This window comes from Panthera pardus, unplaced genomic scaffold (genome assembly GCF_024362965.1).
Source record: "Panthera pardus isolate Hobbes unplaced genomic scaffold, ASM2436296v1 HiC_scaffold_2, whole genome shotgun sequence".
NCBI lineage: Eukaryota > Metazoa > Chordata > Mammalia > Carnivora > Felidae > Panthera > Panthera pardus.
This window is the reverse complement of record NW_026526765.1, coordinates 28714800-28724547: the sequence shown is the minus strand read 5'-3', so window position 1 is coordinate 28724547 and position 9748 is coordinate 28714800.

The following is a 9748-nucleotide window of genomic DNA, read 5'->3' as shown; positions in this document are numbered from 1 at the left end:
CTTCAGATTCTGTGTCTCCCTCTCTCCCTGCCCCTTCCCCACTCACAGTCTGTCTCTATCTCTGTCTCAAAAATAAATAAACATTTAAAAAATGTAAAAAATGTAATCAACAATACCTCTAGTACAGAACCCGGACCTCCCTGTGAAGTTCTGAGGCATCAGGCCCAGTGACTATGGCAGTTCTGAGGACTTTGTTGATTTAAAAAAAAAAAAATCATTGAAAAGGTAAGAAATATAAAAGATGATAAAATGAATGAGTAAAATTTGATGAGGAACAGAATATGTATACAGTTTCAAAATGTCTCCTTGCATCTCATTTCCTAATTATAGGGTAAAAAATACCAATGTTACAATCAAGATCTTGGTGAACACCACCTTAAATAAGCGATAGAGTTATCTCTAATGATAGGACCATCTGACATCATGTGTTTCTCAGTGTGATTCACTGAGATGGAATCAACACCACCTTAGTAGTAGTCCAACCAAATCCCCTAGTAACCTAGAGTATAGTGACAAAACATCAGACAAACCCTACTTGCCATCCAACACACGAAATAAGTAGCTTCTATTCTTTAAGATGTCAATGACAAGAAAGACAAAGAAGAGCTGAGAAACAAATCCTTACTAAGGGAGATGATATACACATGATAACTAAATGCAATGTGTGATACTGGATTGATTGATCCTGTACCAGCAAGTTCATTTCACAACATGGGATATTATTGGGACAATTGGAGGGAATGCAGTAAGGTTTGTAGATAAAGTAGTGTGATTGCATTAATTTAAAATTGTTGTCTTCCTGATGAGGGGCCAAGATGGCAGAACAGCATGGCAGGTTTTTTTTGTGTCTTTCATCCCTGAAATACAGGCAGATCAACACTAAACCATCCAGAACACCTAGAAAACTGATTTGAGGATTAACACAACAATATGCACAACCTGAACCATAGGACTCAGCAGGTATGTGACACAGAGAGGTTAACTGGGGGAGAGAGAACCCATGGAGGGCAGGGAGCTGTTTTTGCTTGCATAGAGAGAATGGAGACGGGGGGAAGAGTATGGGAAAGCATCCCCCCCTCCCGAAAGCAACTGGAGGGAGAAGAAAAATTACGGACTGATCAAAAAAAGGGAGCAAGGAGAAAGAAGAGAGTTTAAATTCCATCAAGAATCTATAAATAACAAGAGCATAGAATCTGAAATTCTGCAGTCTGATACCTGGCGGTGCTCTGTTGGGAAGGATGAATCCCCAGAAAGTGAGGTCCAAAGGGTCCGTGGGCCACATGGGTAGAGGCAATTCCCCTGCTGAGAAGACTTTTGGTAGAGGCTGTGAGGCCACTTCACAGGCAAAAGTCCCATGGACCATGTAGAACAATTACATTTGATGGTGCTGGAACAAGGACATTAGGGGGAAGCCGGCATCTGAAGCGTGTTGTCATTTTCCATAATCCCTGAAATGCTGCTTCTACGGGATCACATGAACTTTTCGGGAGGTGGGCTGGCACCCAGCGCAGTCTCTGGGCATTGGCAGCAGCACAGTGTTGCAAACGTTCCTGGAGGTGGGCAAGCACCTGGCCGTTGGTCAGTGAGACTCTCCCCCAGAAGGTCTGAGCACCTCATAGCCACAGTCCTTCAGAAGTCAGGGGTTGGGAAACACAGCCACATGTGAGGTAAAACTCAGGAGGGAGGTGCTGCCTGGCAACCTGATGGCTTGGTCATGGACAACGTAAAAGTGGGGAGTGGATGTAGCCAGAGACAAAGGGTTGCGTGATTGCTGATCGTGGAGAACAGAATTCCAATACTAGAGACCGGGTAGCTGGGTGATGCCATTTTCACCCCTCCCACGCATGTGCATACACAACTACAAACACCACAATAATCCACCCCAGTAAGCTAAGCAGCACCATCTAGTGGATGATGGAGCCATTACACTAAGCCCTGCCAAACTGGGTCAACCTCGCTCTTCATGAACATCACAAGTCTCTCCACCTAATTAGTTTGCAGACTGTAGAGTGTGTCATAGTTTGACTTCTAGGGGAAAACGATGTAATTTCAATCATATTTCAGTTTGTTTGCTGGTCAACCTATTCAATTTTTTTCTGTTTCTTTTCTTATTCTGGAATATAGAAAGAAAAAATTTATTTTTATTTTCATTTTTTATTAAAAATATTTCTTTAATTTTTCCACTACATTTTTTACTTTTTTGTAAATTTTTCAAGTTCTATTTTACTTCAGTCATTTCACTTTATTCAATTTCATTGTATTCATGTTTTCAAATTTTCAAATATTTTCCTTTTTTTTCTTTTCTTATATTTCCCTTTTTTCCTCTAATCTATCAAGCTCCTTTCAACAACCACACCAAAACACACCTTGGATCTAACATCATTTTGATTTTTTTGTGTTGTTTTTAATTTTTTAATTTTTATTTTTTTCCCTTATTAATTCCTTTTCTTCCTTCAAAATGATGATATGAAGGAATTCACCCCAAAAGAAAGAACAGGAAGAAATGACAGTCAGGGACTTAATCAAAACAGATACAAGCAAGATGTCTGAACCAGAATTTAGAATCACAATAATAAGAATACTAGCTGGGGTTGAAAATAGATTAGAATTTCTTTCTGTGGAGATAAAAGAAGTAAAAGCTAGTGAAATAAATTGAAATTAAAAAAATGCTATAACTGTGCTGCAATCTTGAATGAATGCCACAGCGGCAAGGATGGATGAGGCAGAACAGAGAATCAGCGATATAGAGGACCAACTTATGGAGAATAATGAAGCAGAAAAAAAGAGGGAGACTAATGCAAAAGAGCACGATTTAAGAATTAGAGAAATCAGTGACTCAATAGAAAGGAACAACATCAGAATCATAGGGGTTCCAGTAGAGGAAGAGAGAGAAAAAGGGGTAGAGGGGTTATGTGAGCAAATCATAGCGGAAAACTTTCCTAACCTAGGGAAAGACACAGACATCAAAATCCAGGAAGCACAGAGGACCCCCATTAGATTCAACAAAAACTGACCATCAACAAGGCATATCATAGTGAAATTCACAAAATACTCAGGCAAGGAAAGAATGATGAAAGCAGCAAGAAAAAAAAGTCCTTAACCTATCTATGTTTGCAGCAGATCTATCCACAGAAACTTGGCAGTCCAGAAAGGAATGGCAGGATATATTCAATGTGCTGAATCCGGAAAATATGCAGCCAAGAATTCTTTATCCAACAAGGCTGTCATTCAAAACAGGAGAGATGAAAAGTTTCCCAGACAAACAAAAATTAAAGAAGTTTGTGATCACTAAACAAGCCCTGCAACAAATTTTAAGGGGGACTCTCCAAAGGGAAAAAAGAAAACAAAGAATAAAAAACAAAAAACAAAAAGCAACAAAGACTAGAAAGGACCAAGAATACCACCAGAAATTCCAACTCTACAGGAAACATAATGGCAATGAATTCATATCTTTCAGTACTCACTCTAAATGTCAATGGACTACATGCTCCAATCAAAAGACATAGAGTAACAGAATGGTTAAGAAAACAAGATCTATCTATATGCTGTTTACAAGAGACCCACTTTAGACCTAAAGACACTTTCAGATTGAAAGTAAGGGGATGGAGAACCATCTATCATGCTAATGGTCAACCAAAGAAAGCTGGAGTAGCCATACTGATACCAGACAATCTAGACTTTGAAATAAAGACTGTAACATGAGGTGAAGAAGGGCATTATATCATAATTAAGGGGTTTATCCACCAAGAAGACCTAAAATTGTAAACATTTATGCTCCAAATGTGGAACACCCAAATATATAAATCAATTAATCACAAATATAAAGAAACTCATTGATAATAATACCATAATAGTAGGAGACTTAAACACCCCACTTACAACAATGGACAGATCATCTAAACAGAAAATTAACAAGGAAACAATGACTTTGAATGACACACTGGGCCAGATGGACTTAACAGATGTATTTAGAACATTTCATCCTAAACCAGTGGACTACACATTCTTCTGAAGTACACATGGAACATTCTCCAGAATGATCACATACTGGGACACAAATCAGCCTTTAACAAGTACAAAAAGATTGAGATCATACCGTGCATATTTTCAGACCACAATGCTATTAAACTCGAAATCAGCCACAAGGAAAAATGTGGAAAGATAACAAATACTTGGAGACTAAAGACCATCCTACTAAAGAATGAATGGACTAACCAAGAAATTAAAGAGGAAATTAAAAAGTACATGAAAGCCAATAAAAATGATAACACCGCAGCCCCAAACCTCTGGGACCCAGAAAAGGTGGTCTTAAGAGGGAAGTATATAGCAATCCAGGCCTTTCTAAAGAAGGAAGAAAGGTCTCAGATACACAACCCAAACTTACACCATAAAGAGCTGGAAAAAAAACAGCAAATAAAACCCAAACCAGCAGAAGACAGGAAATAATAAAGATTAGAGTAGAGCAGAAATCAATGTTATCAAAAGCAAAACACACAAACAAACAAAAAAACACAAAAAACAAAAACAAAAACAAAAAACACAAAAAAGCAGTAGAACAGATCAGTGAAACCAGAAGCTGGTTCTTTGAAAGAATTAACAAAATTGATAAACCAATAGCCAGTTTGATCAAAAAGAAAAAGGAAAGGACCCAAATAAATAAAATCACGAATGAAAGAGATCACAACCAACATAGCAGAAATACTAACAAAATAAGAGAATATTATAAGCAATTATACACCAAGAAAATGGGCAACCTGGAAGAAATGTACAAATTCCTAGAAACATAGAAACTACCAAAACTGAAACAGGAAGGAATAGAAAATTTGAACAGACCCATAACCAGTAAATAAATTGAATTAGTAATCATAAATCTCCCGAAAAAACAAGAGTCCAGGGCCAGATGGCTTTCCAGGGGAATTCTACCAAACATTTAAAGAAGAGTTAACACCTATTCTCTTGAAGCTGTTCCAAAAAATAGAAATGGAAGGAAAACTTCCAAACTCTTTCTATGAAGCCAGCATTACCTTGATTCCAGAAGCAGACAAAAACTCCACTAAAAGGAGAAGTATAGATAAATTTCCCTGATGAATATGGATGCAAAAATCCTCAACAAGACACTAACCAACTGGATCCAACAATACATTAAAGAATTATTCACTACGAGCAAGTGGGATTTATACCTGGGATGCAGGGCTGGTTCAATATCTGCAAAACAATCAATGTGATATATCACATAAGTAAAAGAAAGGACAAGAACCACATGATCCTCTCAATAGATGCAGAGAAAGCATTTGACAATATACAGCATCCTTTCTTGATAAAAACCCTCAAGAAAGTAAGGATAGAAGGATAATACCTCGAGATCATAAAAGCCATATATGAAAGGCCCAACACTAATATAATCCTCAATGGGAAAAAATAGAGCTTTCAATTTCCTAAGGTCAGGAACAAGACAGGGATATCCATTCTTGCCACTGTTATTCAACATATTATTGGTGGTCTTAGTATCAGCAATCACACAACACAAGGGAATAAAAGGCATCCAAAAGGCAGGAGGAAGTCAAACTTTCACTCTTCACAGATGACATGATACTCTATATGGAAAACCCAAAAGATTCCACCAAACAAACTGCTAGAACTGATCTATGAATTCAGCAAAGTCACAGGATATAAAATCAATGCACAGAAATTGGTTGCATTCTTATACACCAATAATGCAACAGAAAGAGAAATCAAGGAATTAATCCCATTTACAATTGCACCAAAACTCATAAAATACCTCAGGATAAATCTAACCAAACAGGTGAAAAATATATACACTGAAACTATAGAAAGCTTATGAAAGAAATTGAAGAAGACACAGAAAAAAATTGGAAAAGATTCCATGCTCCTGGATAGGAAGAACAAATATTGTTAAAATGTCAATACTACCCAAAGTAATCTACATATTCAATTCAATCCCTATCAAAATAACACGAGCATTCTTCACAGAGCTAGAACAAACAATCCTAAATTTTGTATGGAACCAGAAAAGACCCTGAACAGTCAAAGTATTCTTGAAAAGGAAAACCAAAGCTGTAGGCATTATAATTCCGGACTTCAAGGTGTATTACAGACCTGTAATCATCAAGACAGTATGGCACTGGCACAAAAATAGGCACTCAGATAAATGGAACAGAATAGAGAACCCAGAAATGGACCCACAAACATACGGCCAATTAATCTTTGACAAAGCAGGAAAGAATATCCAATGGAATAAAAACAGTCTCTTCAGCAAATGGTGCTGTGAAAACTGGACAGCGACATGCAGAAAAATGAACCTGGACCACTTTCTTAAACCATACACAAAAATAAACTCAAAATGCATGAAAGACAGGAAGCCATCAAAACTCTCGAGGAGAAAGCAGGCAAAAACTTCTTTGACCTCAGCCGCAGCAATTTCTTACTCAACACTACTCCGGAGGCAAGGGAAACAAAAGCAAAAATGAGCCATTGGGACCTCATCAAAATAAAAAGTTTCTGCCCAGTGAAGGAAACAATCACCAAAAGTAAAAGGCAACCGACAGAATGGGAGAAGATACTTGTAAATGACATATCAGATAAAGGGTTAGTATCCAAAATCTATAGAGAACTTATCAAACTCCACACCCCAAAAAACAAATAATCCAGTGAAGAAATGGGCAAAAGACATGAATAGACACTTCTCCAAAGAAGACATCCAGATGGCCAACCGACACGTGAAAAAATGCTCAACCTCACTCATCATCAGGGAAATACAAGTCAAAACCACACTGAGCTACCACCTTATACCTGTCAGAATGGCTAACATGAACAACTCAGGCAACAACTGATGTTGGCACAGATGCAGAGAAAGAGGATTTCTTTTGCCCTCTTGGTGGGAATGCAAACTGGTGCAGCCACTCTGGAAAACAGTATGAAGGGTCCTCAAAAAATTTAAAATAGAACTACCCTACGACCCAGCAATTGCACTACTAAGTATTTATCCAGGAGATACAGGTATGCTGTTTCAGAGGGACACTAGCATCCCATGTTTATAGCAGTGCTGTCAACAATAGCCAAAGTATGGAAAGAGCCCAAATGTCCATTGATGGATGGATGGATAAACAAGATGTGGTATATATATACAATGGAGTATTGCTTGGCAATCAAAAAGAATGAAATCCTGCCATTTGCAACTACGTGGATGGAACTAGAGGGTATTAATGCTAAGCGAAATTAGAGAAAGACAAATATCATATGACTTCACTCATATGAGGACTTTAAGATACAAAACAGATGAACATAAGGGAAGGGAAGCAAAAACAATATAAAAACAGGAAGGGGGACAAAACATAAGAGACTCTTAAATATAGAGAACAAACTGAGGGTTGCTGGAGGGGTCATGCGAGGGGGGATGGGATATATGTATAAGGGGCTTAAGGAATCTACTCCTGAAATCATTATTGCACTATATGCTAATTATCTTGGATGTAAATTTAAAAATAAATAATTAAAAAAAGAAGAAGAAAAAGATTTTGTGAAGCTGCAAGTGACCATCCCCTGCCAAGAGATTCCCAGATAGTCTTCTCCAAGTCATCCCCACTTGGCAGGATTAAGAAAGACTGTGTTTGTTGTTTTGTCTTTCCAAACTCAGCATCCATACCAGGAAAATAAAAAACAAATCAAACTCTAAACTTCCTTGTAAAACGTACTGAAATTGCTACCACATGTTGACAATAACAAGAATTTCCATTCCATCTCACCGCTGACTCTTAGTGCAGAGTAGTGCTCAGAGTAGACATTCCATGGAAACTTTCTAAGGTCTATCACCTAAGGCTGTCTAGATCTAGGGATGTTAAAAGGGACTGCATGTGAGTAACAGAACCTAACCTCTTATCCTTCACTCACAAACCAGTCTCAGCTGTATGAATTGAGCAGAAGCTGCAACACAAAGTAGGTATCAGGAAAGAACAAGTGTTCCAACACTTTTCATTCCATAACCATCTCAGCATGAGTAGGTTGCAAACCAGGATGAGGATTAGAAATCTGGAATCCTGGTACTGGAAGGGGCATCAAACTTTAAGTATCAACTGCAGACTATTCATTTTACATATGAAGATGCCATTTGTTCAGACCTCATAGCTAATGAACAACAGGAACTTAAACTCTGTAAAGACTGAGAGCATAAGGATTTGATCATCATAGTATCTCTAATGCCTAACAAGAACCAGCATGTAGTAGGTGCCTACTATGATCCAGGAAATGAATTAAGTTCCATGAGGTATACAGAGATGGATACAATGTGGTCCCAGTCAATGTGGACCACACCCTCCACCTAGTGGAGGATATGGGCACATAACAGACAATTACAAAGCAATGCTGTTTGTTCATGCTTTCATAAATATAGAAGTAAGGTGCCCAGTGGAAAATCCAGGGCAAATAATAAATATTGTTGCCTGTTGCCTTCAATAACTAAGCTATATATACCAGAATAAGCATTGAGAATAAAATAATAGTGAGTGAGATGCAAAAAAAAAAAAAAAAAAAAAAAAAAGAAAAGAAAAAAAGAAAAAAGAAAAAAAAATGGTGCCTTCCAAACAAAGATTAATTAAGTACTTGGAAACCATAAATTGACTGCAGAGTTCCCAAATGGTTATCTCAGACAAATTCTGTCAGTGCAATTGTTGTCTACATCAGGAGACGGATTCCTGGTGCTCCACCATCTTACCAGAACCTTCCCCACTGCATTTTTACCTATTGTTTATTTTCAGAATTATATATATATTTTTATAGTTGAATATATATGTGAATATATACATATATGTGTGTATGTATCATAAAAGTTTCTTAAATATATATAATTTTTACCAGTTGCTTTTATAGTGTCCAAGAAATCTCCTTATACTTTCATCCTGGAAACGGAACATTGACAGTGCCAGGGATGGAAAGATCTTCAACTGAACAAATAATTCTTCCCAGGAATTTAACTGAGGTGTCAATGCTTGTGCTTTGTTTAGGGCAGCAGTGGCATCCCTCTTTGTGAGCTCCTATGTGAATGTTTGTGTCTTGAATGAGTGTGGTCCATGGATCTCTGCAAAAGGAAGTTGTCCTCGATGTACTGTCATACATGTGCTTCTGGAGAAAGTTAAATGTGGCTAAAGATCTTGCCAGCAAACTTGTGAGCAGGGCTGTTGAGGTAGTCCATGAAAAGCCAGCTGCAAGAGATCTGTATCCCTCAAAGATGAATATCAGCATATACATGTAGTATATGTAATACATTTGCTGGTACTACATATACTTCTGGAATATAATACATATAATATACAAAGTATATGTTAATCAACTTTTCATGTTATTAGTAAGGCTTCTGGTCTACGGTAGGATATTAATAGTAAATTTTGGGAGGAGTCAAAATATATGCAGTTTTTTGACTGTGAGAGGGACCAGCACCCCCCAGTCTCCATGTTGTTCAAGGGTCAATAGTACTAGTAAACCAAATTCAGCAATGTATAAAACTGATTAGACACCAATACTGAGAGGGATTTATCCTGAAATGCAAAGATGGTTCAACATGTAGATTTCCAGACTAAAACCTGTAGGTTCTCATTCCTAACAGAAGGGTCAAAACCCCAAAACAACAGATTTTTTAAAGGAAAGCAAGCAAACAACCAACCCTTTTTCAAAGATAGTCAAATGGGAGGACTGAGGAATATACTTATTTACCCCGGCTCTGTAAGACTTCATCTTG